We start from the raw sequence: 24,755 nt of genomic DNA, 5'->3' as shown, positions 1-24,755 counted from the left end.
CCTCAGTCACTACATCCCACGCCCCTCAGACACGACCTCCCACTCCCCGCAGACACTACATCCCACTCCCCTCAGACACTACATCCCACTCCCCTCAGACACTACATCCAACTCCCCTCAGACACTACACCCCACTCCCCTCAGACACTACATCCCACTACCCTCAGACACTACATCCCTCTCCCCTCAGACACTACATCCCACTCCCCTCAGGCACTACACCCCACTCCCCTCAGACACTACATCCCACTCCCCTCAGACACTACATCCCACTCCCCTCAGACACTACATCCCACTCCCCTCAGACACTACATCCCACTCCCCTCAGACACTACATCCCACTCCCCTCAGACACTACATCCCACTCCCCTCAGACACTACATCCCACTCCCCTCAGACACTACATCCCACTCCCCTCAGACACTAAATCCCACTCCCCTCAGAAACTACACCCCACTCCCCTCAGACACTACATCCCACTCCCCTCAGACACTGCATCCCGCTCCCCTCAGACACTACATCCCGCTCCCCTCAGACACTACATCCCACTCCCCTCAGACACTACGTCCCACTCCCCTCAGACAAGACATCCCACTCCCCTCAGATACTACATCCCACTCCCCTCAGACACTACATCCCACTCCCCTCAGACACTATATCCCATCACCTCAGACACTACATTCCACTCCACTCAGACACGACATCCCACTCCCCTCAGTCACTACATTCCACTCCCCTCAGACACTACATCCCACTCCGCTCAGACACTACACCCCACTCCCCTCAGTCACTGCATCCCACTCCCCTCAGACACTGCATCCCACTCCCCTCAGGGAGAACATCCCACACCCCTCAGACACTACAACCCACTCCCCTCAGACACTACATTCCACTCCCCTCAGACATAACTTCCCACTCCCCTCAGACACGACATCCCACTCCCCTCAGACACTACATCCCACTCCCCTCAGACACCACATCCCACTCCCCTCAGAAACTACATCCCACTCCCCTCAGACGCTACATCCCACTCCACTCAGACACGACATCCCACTCCCCTCAGACACTACATCCCACTCCCCTCAGACACTACATCCCACTCCCCTCAGACACTACATCCCACTCCCCTCAGTCACTACATCCCAATCCCCTCAGACACTACATCCCACTCCCCTCAGTCACTACATTCCACTCCCCTCAGACACTACATCCCACTCCGCTCAGACACTACACCCCACTCCCCTCAGTCACTGCATCCCACTCCCCTCAGACACTGCATCCCATTCCCCTCAGGGAGTACATCCCACTCCCCTCAGACACTACAACCCACTCCCCTCAGACACTACATTCCACTCCCCTCAGACATAACTTCCCACTCCCCTCAGACACGACATCCCACTCCCCTCAGACACTACATCCCACTCCCCTCAGACACCACATCCCACTCCCCTCAGAAACTACATCCCACTCCCCTCAGATACTACATCCCACTCTCTTCAGACACTACATCACACTCCCCTCAGACACTACATACCACTCCCCTCAGACACTACATCCCACTCCCCTCAGACACTACATCCCACTCCCCTCAGACACTACATCCAACTCCCCTCAGACACTACATCCCACTCCCCTCAGACACTACATCCCACTCCCCTCAGACACTACATCCCACTCCCCTCAGACACTACATCCCACTCCCCTCAGACACGACATCCCACTCCCCTCAGACACTACACTCCACTCCCCTCAGACACTACATCCCACTCCCCTCAGACACTACATCCCACTCCCCTCAGACACTACATCCCACTCCCCTCAGACACTACATCCCACTCCCCTCAGACACGACATCCCACTCCCTTCAGACACTACATCCCACTCCCCTCAGACACTACATCCCACTCCCCTCAGACACTATATCCCACTCACCTCAGACACTACATTCCACTCCACTCAGACACGACATCCCACTCCCCTCAGACACTACATCCCACTCCCCTCAGACACTACATCCCACTCCCCTCAGACACGACATCCCACTCCCCTCAGTCACTACATCCCACTCCCCTCAGACACTACATCCCACTCCCCTCAGTCACTACATTCCACTCCCCTCAGACACTACATCCCACTCCGCTCAGACACTACACCCCACTCCCCTCAGTCACTGCATCCCACTCCCCTCAGACACTGCATCCCACTCCCCTCAGGGAGTACATCCCACTCCCCTCAGTCACTACACCCCACTCCCCTCAGACACTACATTCCACTCCACTCAGACACGACATCCCACTCCCCTCAGTCACTACATTCCACTCCCCTCAGACACTACATCCCACTCCGCTCAGACACTACACCCCACTCCCCTCAGTCACTGCATCCCACTCCCCTCAGACACTGCATCCCACTCCCCTCAGGGAGTACATCCCACACCCCTCAGACACTACAACCCACTCCCCTCAGACACTACATTCCACTCCCCTCAGACATAACTTCCCACTCCCCTCAGACACGACATCCCACTCCCCTCAGACACTACATCCCACTCCCCTCAGACACCACATCCCACTCCCCTCAGAAACTACATCCCACTCCCCTCAGACGCTACATCCCACTCCACTCAGACACGACATCCCACTCCCCTCAGACACTACATCCCACTCCCCTCAGACACTACATCCCACTCCCCTCAGACACTACATCCCACTCCCCTCAGTCACTACATCCCAATCCCCTCAGACACTACATCCCACTCCCCTCAGTCACTACATTCCACTCCCCTCAGACAGTACATCCCACTCCGCTCAGACACTACACCCCACTCCCCTCAGTCACTGCATCCCACTCCCCTCAGACACTGCATCCCATTCCCCTCAGGGAGTACATCCCACTCCCCTCAGACACTACAACCCACTCCCCTCAGACACTACATTCCACTCCCCTCAGACATAACTTCCCACTCCCCTCAGACACGACATCCCACTCCCCTCAGACACTACATCCCACTCCCCTCAGACACCACATCCCACTCCCCTCAGAAACTACATCCCACTCCCCTCAGATACTACATCCCACTCTCTTCAGACACTACATCACACTCCCCTCAGACACTACATACCACTCCCCTCAGACACTACATCCCACTCCCCTCAGACACTACATCCCAATCCCCTCAGACACTACATCCAACTCCCCTCAGACACTACATCCCACTCCCCTCAGACACTACATCCCACTCCCCTCAGACACTACATCCCACTCCCCTCAGACACTACATCCCACTCCCCTCAGACACGACATCCCACTCCCCTCAGACACTACACTCCACTCCCCTCAGACACTACATCCCACTCCCCTCAGACACTACATCCCACTCCCCTCAGACACTACATCCCACTCCCCTCAGACACTACATCCCACTCCCCTCAGACACGACATCCCACTCCCTTCAGACACTACATCCCACTCCCCTCAGACACTACATCCCACTCCCCTCAGACACTATATCCCACTCACCTCAGACACTACATTCCACTCCACTCAGACACGACATCCCACTCCCCTCAGACACTACATCCCACTCCCCTCAGACACTACATCCCACTCCCCTCAGACACGACATCCCACTCCCCTCAGTCACTACATCCCACTCCCCTCAGACACTACATCCCACTCCCCTCAGTCACTACATTCCACTCCCCTCAGACACTACATCCCACTCCGCTCAGACACTACACCCCACTCCCCTCAGTCACTGCATCCCACTCCCCTCAGACACTGCATCCCACTCCCCTCAGGGAGTACATCCCACTCCCCTCAGTCACTACACCCCACTCCCCTCAGACACTACATCCCACTCCCCTCAGACACTACATCCCACTCCCCTCAGACACTACATCCCACTCCCCTCAGTCACTACATCCCACTCCCCTCGGACACTACATCCCACTCCCCTCAGACACTACATCCCACTTCCCTCAGAAACTACATCCCACTCCCCTCAGACACTACATCCCACTCCCCTCAGACACTACATCCCACTCCCCTCAGACACTACTTCCCACTCCCCTCAGACACTACACCCCACTCCCCTCAGACACTACATCCCACTCCCCTCAGACACTACATCCCACTCCACTCAGACACTACATCCCACTCCCCTCAGACACTACATCCCACTCCCATCAGTCACTACATTCCACTCCACTCAGACACTACATCCCACTCCGCCCAGACACTACACCCCACTCCCCTCAGTCACTGCATCCCACTCCCCTCAGGGAGTACATCCCACTCCCCTCAGACACTACAACCCACTCCCCTCAGACACTACACCCCACTCCCCTCAGACAATACATCCCACTCCCCTCAGACACTACATCCCACTCCATTCAGACACTACATCCCACTCCCCTCAGACACTAAATCTCACTCCCCTCAGACACTACACCCCACTCCCCTCAGACACTATACACCACTCCCCTCAGACACTACATCCCACTCCCCTCAGACACTACACCCCACTCCCCTCAGACACTACATCCCACTCCCCTTAGACACTACATCCCACTCCCCTCAGACACTACATCCCACTCCCCTCAGACACTAAATCCCACTCCCCTCAGACACTACACCCCGCTCCCCTCAGACACTACATCCCACTCCCCTCAGACACTACATCCCACTCCCCTCAGACACTACATCCCACTCCCCTCAGACACTACATCCCACTCCCCTCAGACACTACTTCCCACTCCCCTCAGACAAGACATCCCACTCCCCTCAGACACTACATCCCACTCCCCTCAGACACTATATCCCACTCACCTCAGACACTACATTCCACTCCACTCAGACACGACATCCCACTCTGCTCAGACACTACATCCCACTCCCCTCAGACACTACATCCCACTCCCCTCAGACACTACATCCCACTCCCCTCAGTCACTACATCCCACTCTCCTCAGACACTACATCCCACTCCCCTCAGTCACTACATTCCACTCCCCTCAGACACTACATCCCACTCCGCTCAGACATTACACCCCACTCCCCTCAGTCACTGCATCCCACTCCCCTCAAACACTGCATCCCACTCCCCTCAGGGAGTACATCCCACTCCCCTCAGACACTACAACCCACTCCCCTCAGACACTACATCCCACTCCCCTCAGACATAACTTCCCACTCCCCTCAGACACGACATCCCGCTCCCCTCAGACACTACATCCCACTCCCCTCAGACACCACATCCCACTCCCCTCAGACACTACATCCCACTCCCCTCAGACACTATATCCCACTCTCTTCAGACACTACATCACACTCCCCTCAGACACTACATACCACTCCCCTCAGACACTACATCCCACTCCCCTCAGACACTACATCCCACTCCCCTCAGACACTACATCCAACTCCCCTCAGACACTACATCCCACTCCCCTCAGACACTACATCCCACTCCCCTCAGACACTACATCCCACTCCCCTCAGACACTACATCCCACTCCCCTCAGACACGACATCCCACTCCTCTCAGACACTACATTCCACTCCCCTCAGACACTACATCCCACTCCCCTCAGACACTACATCCCACTCCCCTCAGACACTACATCCCACTCCCCTCAGACACTACATCCCACTCCCCTCAGACACGACACCCCACTCCCCTCAGACACTACATTCCACTCCCCTCAGACACGACATCCCACTCCCCTCAGACACTACATCCCACTCCCCTCAGACACTAAATCCCACTCCCCTCAGTCACTACATCCCAATCCCCTCAGACACTACATCCCACTCCCCTCAGTCACTACATTCCACTCCCCTCAGACACTACATCCCACTCCGCTCAGACACTACACCCCACTCCCCTCAGTCACTGCATCCCACTCCCCTCAGACACTGCATCCCATTCCCCTCAGGGAGTACATCCCACTCCCCTCAGACACTACAACCCACTCCCCTCAGACTCTACATTCCACTCCCCTCAGACATAACTTCCCACTCCCCTCAGACACGACATCCCACTCCCCTCAGACACTACATCCCACTCCCCTCAGACACCACATCCCACTCCCCTCAGAAACTACATCCCACTCCCCTCAGATACTACATCCCACTCTCTTCAGACACTACATCACACTCCCCTCAGACACTACATACCACTCCCCTCAGACACTACATCCCACTCCCCTCAGACACTACATCCCACTCCCCTCAGACACTACATCCAACTCCCCTCAGACACTACATCCCACTCCCCTCAGACACTACATCCCACTCCCCTCAGACACTACATCCCACTCCCCTCAGACACTACATCCCACTCCCCTCAGACACGACATCCCACTCCCCTCAGACACTACACTCCACTCCCCTCAGACACTACATCCCACTCCCCTCAGACACTACATCCCACTCCCCTCAGACACTACATCCCACTCCCCTCAGACACTACATCCCACTCCCCTCAGACACGACATCCCACTCCCTTCAGACACTACATCCCACTCCCCTCAGACACTACATCCCACTCCCCTCAGACACTATATCCCACTCACCTCAGACACTACATTCCACTCCACTCAGACACGACATCCCACTCCCCTCAGACACTACATCCCACTCCCCTCAGACACTACATCCCACTCCCCTCAGACACGACATCCCACTCCCCTCAGTCACTACATCCCACTCCCCTCAGACACTACATCCCACTCCCCTCAGTCACTACATTCCACTCCCCTCAGACACTACATCCCACTCCGCTCAGACACTACACCCCACTCCCCTCAGTCACTGCATCCCACTCCCCTCAGACACTGCATCCCACTCCCCTCAGGGAGTACATCCCACTCCCCTCAGTCACTACACCCCACTCCCCTCAGACATTACATCCCACTCCCCTCAGACACTACATCCCACTCCCCTCAGACACTACATCCCACTCCCCTCAGTCACTACATCCCACTCCCCTCGGACACTACATCCCACTCCCCTCAGACACTACATCCCACTTCCCTCAGAAACTACATCCCACTCCCCTCAGACACTACATCCCACTCCCCTCAGACACTACATCCCACTCCCCTCAGACACTACTTCCCACTCCCCTCAGACACTACACCCCACTCCCCTCAGACACTACATCCCACTCCCCTCAGACACTACATCCCACTCCACTCAGACACTACATCCCACTCCCCTCAGACACTACATCCCACTCCCATCAGTCACTACATTCCACTCCACTCAGACACTACATCCCACTCCGCCCAGACACTACACCCCACTCCCCTCAGTCACTGCATCCCACTCCCCTCAGGGAGTACATCCCACTCCCCTCAGACACTACAACCCACTCCCCTCAGACACTACACCCCACTCCCCTCAGACAATACATCCCACTCCCCTCAGACACTACATCCCACTCCATTCAGACACTACATCCCACTCCCCTCAGACACTAAATCTCACTCCCCTCAGACACTACACCCCACTCCCCTCAGACACTATACACCACTCCCCTCAGACACTACATCCCACTCCCCTCAGACACTACACCCCACTCCCCTCAGACACTACATCCCACTCCCCTTAGACACTACATCCCACTCCCCTCAGACACTACATCCCACTCCCCTCAGACACTAAATCCCACTCCCCTCAGACACTACACCCCGCTCCCCTCAGACACTACATCCCACTCCCCTCAGACACTACATCCCACTCCCCTCAGACACTACATCCCACTCCCCTCAGACACTACATCCCACTCCCCTCAGACACTACTTCCCACTCCCCTCAGACAAGACATCCCACTCCCCTCAGACACTACATCCCACTCCCCTCAGACACTATATCCCACTCACCTCAGACACTACATTCCACTCCACTCAGACACGACATCCCACTCTGCTCAGACACTACATCCCACTCCCCTCAGACACTACATCCCACTCCCCTCAGACACTACATCCCACTCCCCTCAGTCACTACATCCCACTCTCCTCAGACACTACATCCCACTCCCCTCAGTCACTACATTCCACTCCCCTCAGACACTACATCCCACTCCGCTCAGACATTACACCCCACTCCCCTCAGTCACTGCATCCCACTCCCCTCAAACACTGCATCCCACTCCCCTCAGGGAGTACATCCCACTCCCCTCAGACACTACAACCCACTCCCCTCAGACACTACATCCCACTCCCCTCAGACATAACTTCCCACTCCCCTCAGACACGACATCCCGCTCCCCTCAGACACTACATCCCACTCCCCTCAGACACCACATCCCACTCCCCTCAGACACTACATCCCACTCCCCTCAGACACTATATCCCACTCTCTTCAGACACTACATCACACTCCCCTCAGACACTACATACCACTCCCCTCAGACACTACATCCCACTCCCCTCAGACACTACATCCCACTCCCCTCAGACACTACATCCAACTCCCCTCAGACACTACATCCCACTCCCCTCAGACACTACATCCCACTCCCCTCAGACACTACATCCCACTCCCCTCAGACACTACATCCCACTCCCCTCAGACACGACATCCCACTCCTCTCAGACACTACATTCCACTCCCCTCAGACACTACATCCCACTCCCCTCAGACACTACATCCCACTCCCCTCAGACACTACATCCCACTCCCCTCAGACACTACATCCCACTCCCCTCAGACACGACACCCCACTCCCCTCAGACACTACATTCCACTCCCCTCAGACACGACATCCCACTCCCCTCAGACACTACATCCCACTCCCCTCAGACACTAAATCCCACTCCCCTCAGTCACTACATCCCACTCCCCTCAGACACTGCATCCCACTCCCCTCAGTCACTACATCCCACGCCCCTCAGACACGACCTCCCACTCCCCGCAGACACTACATCCCACTCCCCTCAGACACTACATCCCACTCCCCTCAGACACTACATCCAACTCCCCTCAGACACTACACCCCACTCCCCTCAGACACTACATCCCACTACCCTCAGACACTACATCCCTCTCCCCTCAGACACTACATCCCACTCCCCTCAGGCACTACACCCCACTCCCCTCAGACACTACATCCCACTCCCCTCAGACACTACATCCCACTCCCCTCAGACACGACATCCCACTCCCCTCAGTCACTACATCCCACTCCCCTCGGACACTACATCCCACTCCCCTCAGACACTACATCCCACTTCCCTCAGACACTACATCCCACTCCCCTCAGACACTACATCCCACTCCCCTCAGACACTACATCCCACTCCCCTCAGACACTACTTCCCACTCCCCTCAGACACTACACCCCACTCCCCTCAGACACTACATCCCACTCCCCTCAGATACTACATCCCACTCCACTCAGACACTACATCCCACTCCCCTCAGACACTAAATCCCACTCTCCTCAGACACTACACCCCACTCCCCTCAGACACTACATCCCACTCCCCTCAGACACTACATCCCACTCCCCTCAGACACTACATCCCACTCCCCTCAGACACTACATCCCAAACCCCTCAGACACTACATCCCACTCCCCTCAGACACTACGTCCCACTTTCCTCAGACAAGGCATCCCACTCCCCTCAGACACTACATCCCACTCCCCTCAGACACTACATCCCACTCCCCTCAGACACTATATCCCACTCACCTCAGACACTGCATTCCACTCCCCTCAGACACGACATCCCACTCCCCTCAGACACTACATCCCACTCACCTCAGACACTACATCCCACTCCCCTCAGACACTACATCCCACTCCCCTCAGACACTACATCCCACTCCTCACAGACACTACATCCCACTCCCCTCAGACACTGCATCCCACTCCCCTCAGACACTACATCCCACTCCCCTCAGACACTAAATCCCACTCCCCTCAGACACTACATCCCACTCCCCTCAGTCACTACATCCCACTCCCCTCAGACACTACATCCCACTCCCCTCAGTCACTACATTCCACTCCACTCAGACACTACATCCCACTCCGCTCAGACACTACACCCCACACCCCTCAGTCACTGCATCCCACTCCCCTCAGGGAGTACATCCCACTCCCCTCAGACACTACAACCCACTCCCCTCAGACACTATATCCCACTCCCTTCAGACACTACATCCCACTCCCCTCAGACACTACATCCCACTCCCCTCAGACACTACATCCCACTCCCCTCAGACACTACATCCCACTCCTCTCAGTCACGACATCCCACTTCCCTCAGGTACTACATCCCACTCCCCTCAGATACTACATCCCACTCCCCTCAGACACTACACCCCACTCCCCTCAGACACTACATCCCACTCCCATCAGACACTACATCCCAATCCCCTCAGACACTACATCCCACTCCCCTCAGATACTACATCCCACTCCCCTCAGACACTAAATCCCACTCCCCTCAGACACTACATCCCACACCCCTCAGACACTACATCCCACTCCCCTCAGACACTACATCCCACTCCCCTCAGACACTACATCCCACTCCCCTCAGACACTACATCCCACTCCCCTCAGACACTACATCCCACTTCCCTGAGACACTACATCCCACTCCCCTCAGACACGACCTCCCACTCCCCTCAGATACTACATCCCACTCCACTCAGACACTACATTCCATTCCCTCAGACTCTACATCCCACTCCCCTCAGATACTACATCCCACTCCCCTCAGACGCTACATCCCACTCCCCTCAGACACTACATCCCACTCCCCTCAGACATGACATCCCACTCCCCTCAGACACTACATCCCACTCCCCTCAGACACTACATCCCACTCCCCTCAGACACGACCTCCCACTCCCCTCAGACACTACATCTCACTCCCCTCAGACACTACATCCCACTCCCCTCAGTTACTACATCCCACTCCCCTCAGACACTACATCCCACTCCCCTCAGACACTACATCCCACTCCCCTCAGACACTACATCCCACTCCCCTCAGACACTACATCCCACTCCCCTCAGTCACTACATCCCACTCCCCTCAGACACTGCATCCCACTCCCCTCAGTCACTACATCCCACGCCCCTCAGACACGACCTCCCACTCCCCGCAGACACTACATCCCACTCCCCTCAGACACTACATCCCACTCCCCTCAGACACTACATCCAACTCCCCTCAGACACTACACCCCACTCCCCTCAGACACTACATCCCACTACCCTCAGACACTACATCCCTCTCCCCTCAGACACTACATCCCACTCCCCTCAGGCACTACACCCCACTCCCCTCAGACACTACATCCCACTCCCCTCAGACACTACATCCCACTCCCCTCAGACACTACATCCCACTCCCCTCAGACACTACATCCCACTCCCCTCAGACACTACATCCCACTCCCCTCAGACACTACATCCCACTCCCCTCAGACACTACATCCCACCCCCCTCAGACACTACATCCCACTCCCCTCAGACACTAAATCCCACTCCGCTCAGAAACTACACCCCACTCCCCTCAGACACTACATCCCACTCCCCTCAGACACTGCATCCCGCTCCCCTCAGACACTACATCCCGCTCCCCTCAGACACTACATCCCACTCCCCTCAGACACTACGTCCCACTCCCCTCAGACAAGACATCCCACTCCCCTCAGACACTACATCCCACTCCCCTCAGACACTACATCCCACTCCCCTCAGACACTATATCCCATCACCTCAGACACTACATTCCACTCCACTCAGACACGACATCCCACTCCCCTCAGTCACTACATTCCACTCCCCTCAGACACTACATCCCACTCCGCTCAGACACTACACCCCACTCCCCTCAGTCACTGCATCCCACTCCCCTCAGACACTGCATCCCACTCCCCTCAGGGAGTACATCCCACACCCCTCAGACACTACAACCCACTCCCCTCAGACACTACATTCCACTCCCCTCAGACATAACTTCCCACTCCCCTCAGACACGACATCCCACTCCCCTCAGACACTACATCCCACTCCCCTCAGACACCACATCCCACTCCCCTCAGAAACTACATCCCACTCCCCTCAGACGCTACATCCCACTCCACTCAGACACGACATCCCACTCCCCTCAGACACTACATCCCACTCCCCTCAGACACTACATCCCACTCCCCTCAGACACTACATCCCACTCCCCTCAGTCACTACATCCCACTCCCCTCAGACACTACATCCCACTCCCCTCAGTCACTACATTCCACTCCCCTCAGACACTACATCCCACTCCGCTCAGACACTACACCCCACTCCCCTCAGTCACTGCATCCCACTCCCCTCAGACACTGCATCCCACTCCCCTCAGGGAGTACATCCCACTCCCCTCAGACACTACAACCCACTCCCCTCAGACACTACATTCCACTCCCCTCAGACATAACTTCCCACTCCCCTCAGACACGACATCCCACTCCCCTCAGACACTACATCCCACTCCCCTCAGACACCACATCCCACTCCGCTCAGAAACTACATCCCACTCCCCTCAGATACTACATCCCACTCTCTTCAGACACTACATCACACTCCCCTCAGACACTACATACCACTCCCCTCAGACACTACATCCCACTCCCCTCAGACACTACATCCCACTCCCCTCAGACACTACATCCAACTCCCCTCAGACACTACATCCCACTCCCCTCAGACACTACATCCCACTCCCCTCAGACACTACATCCCACTCCCCTCAGACACTACATCCCACTCCCCTCAGACACGACATCCCACTCCCCTCAGACACTACACTCCACTCCCCTCAGACACTACATCCCACTCCCCTCAGACACTACATCCCACTCCCCTCAGACACTACATCCCACTCCCCTCAGACACTACATCCCACTCCCCTCAGACACGACATCCCACTCCCCTCAGACACTACATCCCACTCCCCTCAGACACTACATCCCACTCCCCTCAGACACTATATCCCACTCACCTCAGACACTACATTCCACTCCACTCAGACACGACATCCCACTCCCCTCAGACACTACATCCCACTCCCCTCAGACACTACATCCCACTCCCCTCAGACACGACATCCCACTCCCCTCAGTCACTACATCCCACTCCCCTCAGACACTACATCCCACTCCCCTCAGTCACTACATTCCACTCCCCTCAGACACTACATCCCACTCCGCTCAGACACTACACCCCACTCCCCTCAGTCACTGCATCCAACTCCCCTCAGACACTGCATCCCACTCCCCTCAGGGAGTACATCCCACTCCCCTCAGTCACTACACCCCACTCCCCTCAGACACTACATCCCACTCCCCTCAGACACTACATCCCACTCCCCTCAGACACTACATCCCACTCCCCTCAGTCACTACATCCCACTCCCCTCGGACACTACATCCCACTCCCCTCAGACACTACATCCCACTTCCCTCAGAAACTGCATCCCACTCCCCTCAGACACTACATCCCACTCCCCTCAGACACGACCTCCCACTCCCCGCAGACACTACATCCCACTCCCCTCAGACACTACATCCCACTCCCCTCAGACACTACATCCAACTCCCCTCAGACACGACCTCCCACTCCCCGCAGACACTACATCCCACTCCCCTCAGACACTACATCCCACTCCCCTCAGACACTACATCCAACTCCCCTCAGACACTACACCCCACTCCCCTCAGACACTACATCCCACTACCCTCAGACACTACATCCCTCTCCCCTCAGACACTACATCCCACTCCCCTCAGGCACTACACCCCACTCCCCTCAGACACTACATCCCACTCCCCTCAGACACTACATCCCACTCCCCTCAGACACTACATCCCACTCCCCTCAGACACTACATCCCACTCCCCTCAGACACTACATCCCACTCCCCTCAGACACTACATCCCACTCCCCTCAGACACTACATCCCACTCCCCTCAGACACTACATCCCACTCCCCTCAGACACTAAATCCCACTCCCCTCAGAAACTACACCCCACTCCCCTCAGACACTACATCCCACTCCCCTCAGACACTGCATCCCGCTCCCCTCAGACACTACATCCCGCTCCCCTCAGACACTACATCCCACTCCCCTCAGACACTACGTCCCACTCCCCTCAGACAAGACATCCCACTCCCCTCAGACACTACATCCCACTCCCCTCAGACACTACATCCCACTCCCCTCAGACACTATATCCCATCACCTCAGACACTACATTCCACTCCACTCAGACACGACATCCCACTCCCCTCAGTCACTACATTCCACTCCCCTCAGACACTACATCCCACTCCGCTCAGACACTACACCCCACTCCCCTCAGTCACTGCATCCCACTCCCCTCAGACACTGCATCCCACTCCCCTCAGGGAGTACATCCCACACCCCTCAGACACTACAACCCACTCCCCTCAGACACTACATTCCACTCCCCTCAGACATAACTTCCCACTCCCCTCAGACACGACATCCCACTCCCCTCAGACACTACATCCCACTCCCCTCAGACACCACATCCCACTCCCCTCAGAAACTACATCCCACTCCCCTCAGACGCTACATCCCACTCCACTCAGACACGACATCCCACTCCCCTCAGACACTACATCCCACTCCCCTCAGACACTACATCCCACTCCCCTCAGACACTACATCCCACTCCCCTCAGTCACTACATCCCACTCCCCTCAGACACTACATCCCACTCCCCTCAGTCACTACATTCCACTCCCCTCAGACACTACATCCCACTCCGCTCAGACACTACACCCCACTCCCCTCAGTCACTGCATCCCACTCCCCTCAGACACTGCATCCCACTCCCCTCAGGGAGTACATCCCACTCCCCTCAGACACTACAACCCACTCCCCTCAGACACTACATTCCACTCCCCTCAGACATAACTTCCCACTCCCCTCAGACACGACATCCCACTCCCCTCAGACGCTACATCCCACTCCCCTCAGACACCACATCCCACTCCCCTCAGAAACTACATCCCACTCCCCTCAGATACTACATCCCACTCTCTTCAGACACTACATCACACTCCCCTCAGACACTACATACCACTCCCCTCAGACACTACATCCCACTCCCCTCAGACACTACATCCCACTCCCCTCAGACACTACATCCAACTCCCCTCAGACACTACATCCCACTCCCCTCAGACACTACATCCCACTCCCCTCAGACACTACATCCCACTCCCCTCAGACACTACATCCCACTCCCCTCAGACACGACATCCCACTCCCCTCAGACACTACACTCCACTCCCCTCAGACACTACATCCCACTCCCCTCAGACACTACATCCCACTCCCCTCAGACACTACATCCCACTCCCCTTAGACACTACATCCCACTCCCCTCAGACACGACATCCCACTCCCCTCAGACACTACATACCACTCCCCTCAGACACTACATCCCACTCCCCTCAGACACTACATTCCACTCCCCTCAGACATAACTTCCCACTCCCCTCAGACACGACATCCCACTCCCCTCAGACACTACATCCCACTCCCCTCAGACACCACATCCCACTCCCCTCAGAAACTACATCCCACTCCCCTCAGACGCTACATCCCACTCCACTCAGACACGACATCCCACTCCCCTCAGACACTACATCCCACTCCCCTCAGACACTACATCCCACTCCCCTCAGACACTACATCCCACTCCCCTCAGTCACTACATCCCACTCCCCTCAGACACTACATCCCACTCCCCTCAGTCACTACATTCCACTCCCCTCAGACACTACATCCCACTCCGCTCAGACACTACACCCCACTCCCCTCAGTCACTGCATCCCACTCCCCTCAGACACTGCATCCCACTCCCCTCAGGGAGTACATCCCACTCCCCTCAGACACTACAACCCACTCCCCTCAGACACTACATTCCACTCCCCTCAGACATAACTTCCCACTCCCCTCAGACACGACATCCCACTCCCCTCAGACGCTACATCCCACTCCCCTCAGACACCACATCCCACTCCCCTCAGAAACTACATCCCACTCCCCTCAGATACTACATCCCACTCTCTTCAGACACTACATCACACTCCCCTCAGACACTACATACCACTCCCCTCAGACACTACATCCCACTCCCCTCAGACACTACATCCCACTCCCCTCAGACACTACATCCAACTCCCCTCAGACACTACATCCCACTCCCCTCAGACACTACATCCCACTCCCCTCAGACACTACATCCCACTCCCCTCAGACGCTACATCCCACTCCCCTCAGACACCACATCCCACTCCCCTCAGAAACTACATCCCACTCCCCTCAGACACTACATCCCACTCCCCTCAGACACGACATCCCACTCCCCTCAGACACTACACTCCACTCCCCTCAGACACTACATCCCACTCCCCTCAGACACTACATCCCACTCCCCTCAGACACTACATCCCACTCCCCTTAGACACTACATCCCACTCCCCTCAGACACGACATCCCACTCCCCTCAGACACTACATACCACTCCCCTCAGACACTACATCCCACTCCCCTCAGACACTACATTCCACTCCCCTCAGACATAACTTCCCACTCCCCTCAGACACGACATCCCACTCCCCTCAGACACTACATCCCACTCCCCTCAGACACCACATCCCACTCCCCTCAGAAACTACATCCCACTCCCCTCAGACGCTACATCCCACTCCACTCAGACACGACATCCCACTCCCCTCAGACACTACATCCCACTCCCCTCAGACACTACATCCCACTCCCCTCAGACACTACATCCCACTCCCCTCAGTCACTACATCCCACTCCCCTCAGACACTACATCCCACTCCCCTCAGTCACTACATTCCACTCCCCTCAGACACTACATCCCACTCCGCTCAGACACTACACCCCACTCCCCTCAGTCACTGCATCCCACTCCCCTCAGACACTGCATCCCACTCCCCTCAGGGAGTACATCCCACTCCCCTCAGACACTACAACCCACTCCCCTCAGACACTACATTCCACTCCCCTCAGACATAACTTCCCACTCCCCTCAGACACGACATCCCACTCCCCTCAGACGCTACATCCCACTCCCCTCAGACACCACATCCCACTCCCCTCAGAAACTACATCCCACTCCCCTCAGATACTACATCCCACTCTCTTCAGACACTACATCACACTCCCCTCAGACACTACATACCACTCCCCTCAGACACTACATCCCACTCCCCTCAGACACTACATCCCACTCCCCTCAGACACTACATCCAACTCCCCTCAGACACTACATCCCACTCCCCTCAGACACTACATCCCACTCCCCTCAGACACTACATCCCACTCCCCTCAGACACTACAGCCCACTCCCCTCAGACACGACATCCCACTCCCCTCAGACACTACACTCCACTCCCCTCAGACACTACATCCCACTCCCCTCAGACACTACATCCCACTCCCCTCAGACACTACATCCCACTCCCCTCAGACACTACATCCCACTCCCCTCAGACACGACATCCCACTCCCCTCAGACACTACATCCCACTCCCCTCAGACACTACATCCCACTCCCCTCAGACACTATATCCCACTCACCTCAGACACTACATTCCACTCCACTCAGACACGACATCCCACTCCCCTCAGACACTACATCCCACTCCCCTCAGACACTACATCCCACTCCCCTCAGACACGACATCCCACTCCCCTCAGTCACTACATCCCACTCCCCTCAGACACTACATCCCACTCCCCTCAGTCACTACATTCCACTCCCCTCAGACACTACATCCCACTCCGCTCAGACACTACACCCCACTCCCCTCAGTCACTGCATCCCACTCCCCTCAGACACTGCATCCCACTCCCCTCAGGGAGTACATCCCACTCCCCTCAGTCACTACACCCCACTCCCCTCAGACACTACATCCCACTCCCCTCAGACACTACATCCCACTCCCCTCAGACACTACATCCCACTCCCCTCAGTCACTACATCCCACTCCCCTCGGACACTACATCCCACTCCCCTCAGACACTACATCCCACTTCCCTCAGAAACTACATCCCACTCCCCTCAGACACTACATCCCACTCCCCTCAGACACTACATCCCACTCCCCTCAGACACTACTTCCCACTCCACTCAGACACTACACCCCACTCCCCTCAGACACTACATCCCACTCCCCTCAGACACTACATCCCACTCCACTCAGACACTACATCCCACTCCCCTCAGACACTACATCCCACTCCCATCAGTCACTACATTCCACTCCACTCAGACACTACATCCCACTCCGCCCAGACACTACACCCCACTCCCCTCAGTCACTGTATCCCACTCCCCTCAGGGAGTACATCCCACTCCCCTCAGACACTACAACCCACTCCCCTCAGACACTACACCCCACTCCCCTCAGACAATACATCCCACTCCCCTCAGACACTACATCCCACTCCATTCAGACACTACATCCCACTCCCCTCAGACACTAAATCTCACTCCCCTCAGACACTACACCCCACTCCCCTCAGACACTATACCCCACTCCCCTCAGACACTACATCCCACTCCCCTCAGACACTACACCCCACTCCCCTCAGACTCTACATCCCACTCCCCTTAGACACTACATCCCACTCCCCTCAGACACTACATCCCACTCCCCTCAGACACTAAATCCCACTCCCCTCAGACACTACACCCCGCTCCCCTCAGACACTACATCCCACTCCCCTCAGACACTACATCCCACTCCCCTCAGACACTACATCCCACTCCCCTCAGACACTACATCCCACTCCCCTCAGACACTACTTCCCACTCCCCTCAGACAAGACATCCCACTCCCCTCAGAAACTACATCCCACTCCCCTCAGACACTATATCCCACTCACCTCAGACACTACATTCCACTCCACTCAGACACGACATCCCACTCCGCTCAGACACTACATCCCACTCCCCTCAGACACTACATCCCACTCCCCTCAGACACTACATCCCACTCCCCTCAGTCACTACATCCCACTCTCCTCAGACACTACATCCCACTCCCCTCAGTCACTACATTCCACTCCCCTCAGACACTACATCCCACTCCGCTCAGACATTACACCCCACTCCCCTCAGTCACTGCATCCCACTCCCCTCAAACACTGCATCCCACTCCCCTCAGGGAGTACATCCCACTCCCCTCAGACACTACAACCCACTCCCCTCAGACACTACATCCCACTCCCCTCAGACATAACTTCCCACTCCCCTCAGACACGACATCCCGCTCCCCTCAGACACTACATCCCACTCCCCTCAGACACCACATCCCACTCCCCTCAGACACTACATCCCACTCCCCTCAGACACTACATCCCACTCTCTTCAGACACTACATCACACTCCCCTCAGACACTACATACCACTCCCCTCAGACACTACATCCCACTCCCCTCAGACACTACATCCCACTCCCCTCAGACACTACATCCAACTCCCCTCAGACACTACATCCCACTCCCCTCAGACACTACATCCCACTCCCCTCAGACACTACATCCCACTCCCCTCAGACACTACATCCCACTCCCCTCAGACACTACATCCCACTCCCCTCAGACACTACATCCCACTCCCCTCAGACACTACATCCCACTCCCCTCAGACACTGCATCCCACTCCCCTCAGTCACTACATCCCACGCCCCTCAGACACGACCTCCCACTCCCCGCAGACACTACATCCCACTCCCCTCAGACACTACATCCCACTCCCCTCAGACACTACATCCAACTCCCCTCAGACACTACACCCCACTCCCCTCAGACACTACATCCCACTACCCTCAGACACTACATCCCTCTCCCCTCAGACACTACATCCCACTCCCCTCAGGCACTACACCCCACTCCCCTCAGACACTACATCCCACTCCCCTCAGACACTACATCCCACTCCCCTCAGACACGACATCCCACTCCCCTCAGTCACTACATCCCACTCCCCTCGGACACTACATCCCACTCCCCTCAGACACTACATCCCACTTCCCTCAGACACTACATCCCACTCCCCTCAGACACTACATCCCACTCCCCTCAGACACTACATCCCACTCCCCTCAGACACTACTTCCCACTCCCCTCAGACACTACACCCCACTCCCCTCAGACACTACATCCCACTCCCCTCAGACACTACATCCCACTCCACTCAGACACTACATCCCACTCCCCTCAGACACTAAATCCCACTCTCCTCAGACACTACACCCCACTCCCCTCAGACACTACATCCCACTCCCCTCAGACACTACATCCCACTCCCCTCAGACACTACATCCCACTCCCCTCAGACACTACATCCCAAACCCCTCAGACACTACATCCCACTCCCCTCAGACACTACGTCCCACTTTCCTCAGACAAGGCATCCCACTCCCCTCAGACACTACATCCCACTCCCCTCAGACACTACATCCCACTCCCCTCAGACACTATATCCCACTCACCTCAGACACTGCATTCCACTCCCCTCAGACACGACATCCCACTCCCCTCAGACACTACATCCCACTCACCTCAGACACTACATCCCACTCCCCTCAGACACTACATCCCACTCCCCTCAGACACTACATCCCACTCCTCACAGACACTACATCCCACTCCCCTCAGACACTGCATCCCACTCCCCTCAGACACTACATCCCACTCCCCTCAGACACTACATCCCACTCCCCTCAGACACTACATCCCACTCCCCTCAGTCACTACATCCCACTCCCCTCAGACACTACATCCCACTCCCCTCAGTCACTACATTCCACTCCACTCAGACACTACATCCCACTCCGCTCAGACACTACACCCCACACCCCTCAGTCACTGCATCCCACTCCCCTCAGGGAGTACATCCCACTCCCCTCAGACACTACAACCCACTCCCCTCAGACACTACATCCCACTCCCTTCAGACACTACATCCCACTCCCCTCAGACACTACATCCCACTCCCCTCAGACACTACATCCCACTCCCCTCAGACACTACATCCCACTCCTCTCAGTCACGACATCCCACTTCCCTCAGGTACTACATCCCACTCCCCTCAGATACTACATCCCACTCCCCTCAGACACTACACCCCACTCCCCTCAGACACTACATCCCACTCCCATCAGACACTACATCCCACTCCCCTCAGACACTACATCCCACTCCCCTCAGATACTACATCCCACTCCCCTCAGACACTAAATCCCACTCCCCTCAGACACTACATCCCACACCCCTCCGACACTACATCCCACTCCCCTCAGACACTACATCCCACTCCCCTCAGACACTACATCCCACTCCCCTCAGACACTACATCCCACTCCCCTCAGACACTACATCCCACTCCCCTCAGACACGACCTCCCACTCCCCTCAGATACTACATCCCACTCCACTCAGACACTACATTCCACTCCCTCAAACTCTACATCCCACACCCCTCAGATACTACATCCCACTCCCCTCAGACGCTACATCCCACTCCCCTCAGACACTACATCCCACTCCCCTCAGACACGACATCCCACTCCCCTCAGACACTACATCCCACTCCCCTCAGACACTACATCCCACTCCCCTCAGACACGACCTCCCACTCCCCTCAGACACTACATCTCACTCCCCTCAGACACTACATCACACTCCCCTCAGTTACTACATCCCACTCCCCTCAGACACTACATCCCACTCCCCTCAGACACTACATCCCACTCCCCTCAGACACTACATCCCACTCCCCTCAGACACTACATCCCACTCCCCTCAGACACTACATCCCACTCCCCTCAGACACTCCATCCCACTCCCCTCAGACACTACACCCCACTCCCCTCAGACACTACATCCCAATCCCCTCAGACACTACATCCCACTCCATTCAGACACTACATCCCACTCCCCTCAGACACTAAATCTCACTCCCCTCAGACACTACACCCCACTCCCCTCAGACACTACACCCCTCTCCCCTCAGACTCTACATCCCACTCCCCTCAGACACTACACCCCTCTCCCCTCAGACACTACATCCCACTCCCCTCAGACACTACATCCCACTCCCCTCAGACACTAAATCCCACTCCCCTCAGAATCTACACCCCACTCCCCTCAGACACTACATCCCACTCCCCTCAGACACTACATCCCGCTCCCCTCAGACACTACATCCCGCTCCCCTCAGACACTACATCCCACTCCCCTCAGACACAACGTCCCACTCCCCTCAGACAAGACATCCCACTCCCCTCAGACACTACATCTCACTCCCCTCAGACACTACATTCCACTCCCCTCAGACACTATATCCCACTCACCTCAGACACTACATTCCACTCCACTCAGACACGACATCCCACTCCCCTCAGACACTACATCCCACTCCCCTCAGACACTACATCCCACTCCCCTCAGACACTACATCCCACTCCCCACAGTCACTACATCCCACTCCCCTCAGACACTACATCCCACTCCCCTCAGTCACTACATTCCACTCCCCTCAGACACTACATCCCACTCCGCTCAGACACTACACCCCACTCCCCTCAGTCACTGCATCCCACTCCCCTCAGACACTGCATCCCACTCCCTTCAGGGAGTACATCCCACTCCCCTCAGACACTACAACCCACTCCCCTCAGACACTACATTCCACTCCCCTCAGACATAACTTCCCACTCCCCTCAGACACGAAATCCCACTCCCCTCAGACACTACATCCCACTCCCCTCAGACACCACATCCCACTCCCCTCAGAAACTACATCCCACTCCCCTCAGATACTACATCCCACTCTCTTCAGACACTACATCACACTCCCCTCAGACACTACATACCACTCCCCTCAGACACTACATCCCACTCCCCTCAGACACTACATCCCACTCCCCTCAGACACTACATCCCACTCCCCTCAGACACTACATCCCACTCCCCTCAGACACGACATCCCACTCCACTCAGACACTATATCCCACTCCCCTCAGTCACTACACCCCTCTCCTCTCAGACACTACATCCCACTCCCCTCAGACACTACATTCCACTCCCCTCAGACACTACATCCCACTGCCCTCAGACACTACATCCCACTCCCCTCAGACACTACATCCCACTCCCCTCAGTCACTACATCCCACTCCCCTCAGACACGACATCCCACTCCCCTCAGACACTATATCCCACTCCCCTCAGTCACTACACCCCACTCCCCTCAGACACTACATCCCACTCCCCTCAGACACTACATCCCACTCCCCTCAGACACTACATCCCACTCCCCTCAGTCACTACATCCCACTCCCCTCGGACACTACATCCCACTCCCCTCAGACACTACATCCCACTTCCCTCAGACACTACATCCCACTCCACTCAGACACTACATCCCACTCCCCTCAGACACTACATCCCACTCCCCTCAGTCACTACATTCCACTCCACTCAGACACTACATCCCACTCCGCTCAGACACTACACCCCACTCCCCTCAGTCACTGCATCCCACTCCCCTCAGGGAGTACATCCCACTCCCCTCAGACACTACAACCCACTCCCCTCAGACACTACACCCCACTCCCCTCAGACAATACATCCCACTCCCCTCAGACACTACATCCCACTCCCCTCAGTCACTACATCCCACTCCCCTCAGACACTACATCCCACTCCCCTCAGTCACTACATTCCACTCCCCTCAGACACTACATCCCACTCCGCTCAGACACTACACCCCACTCCCCTCAGTCACTGCATCCCACTCCCCTCAGACACTGCATCCCACTCCCTTCAGGGAGTACATCCCACTCCCCTCAGACACTACAACCCACTCCCCTCAGACACTACATTCCACTCCCCTCAGACATAACTTCCCACTCCCCTCAGACACGACATCCCACTCCCCTCAGACACTACATCCCACTCCCCTCAGACACCACATCCCACTCCCCTCAGAAACTACATCCCACTCTCCTCAGATACTACATCCCACTCTCTTCAGACACTACATCACTCTCCCCTCAGACACTACATACCACTCCCCTCAGACACTACATCCCACTCCCCTCAGACACTACATCCCACTCCCCTCAGACACGACATCCAACTCCCCTCAGACACTACATCCCACTCCCCTCAGACACTACATCCCACTCACCTCAGACACTACATCCCACTCCCCTCAGACACTACATCCCACTCCCCTCAGACACGACATCCCACTCCACTCAGACACTATATCCCACTCCCCTCAGTCACTACACCCCTCTCCCCTCAGACACTACATCCCACTCCCCTCAGACACTACATTCCACTCCCCTCAGACACTACATCCCACTGCCCTCAGACACTACATCCCACTCCCCTCAGACACTACATCCCACTCCCCTCAGTCACTACATCCCACTCCCCTCAGACACGACATCCCACTCCCCTCAGACACTATATCCCACTCCGCTCAGTCACTACACCCCACTCCCCTCAGACACTACATCCCACTCCCCTCAGACACTACATCCCACTCCCCTCAGACACTACATCCCACTCCCCTCAGTCACTACATCCCACTCCCCTCGGACACTACATCCCACTCCCCTCAGACACTACATCCCACTTCCCTCAGACACTA

The sequence above is a fragment of the Somniosus microcephalus genome, unplaced genomic scaffold (assembly GCF_052327205.1).
Source record: "Somniosus microcephalus isolate GS21.2 unplaced genomic scaffold, FLI_Smic_1.0 unresolved_chr3, whole genome shotgun sequence".
Lineage (NCBI taxonomy): Eukaryota > Metazoa > Chordata > Chondrichthyes > Squaliformes > Somniosidae > Somniosus > Somniosus microcephalus.
This window is presented reverse-complemented; position numbering follows the sequence as displayed.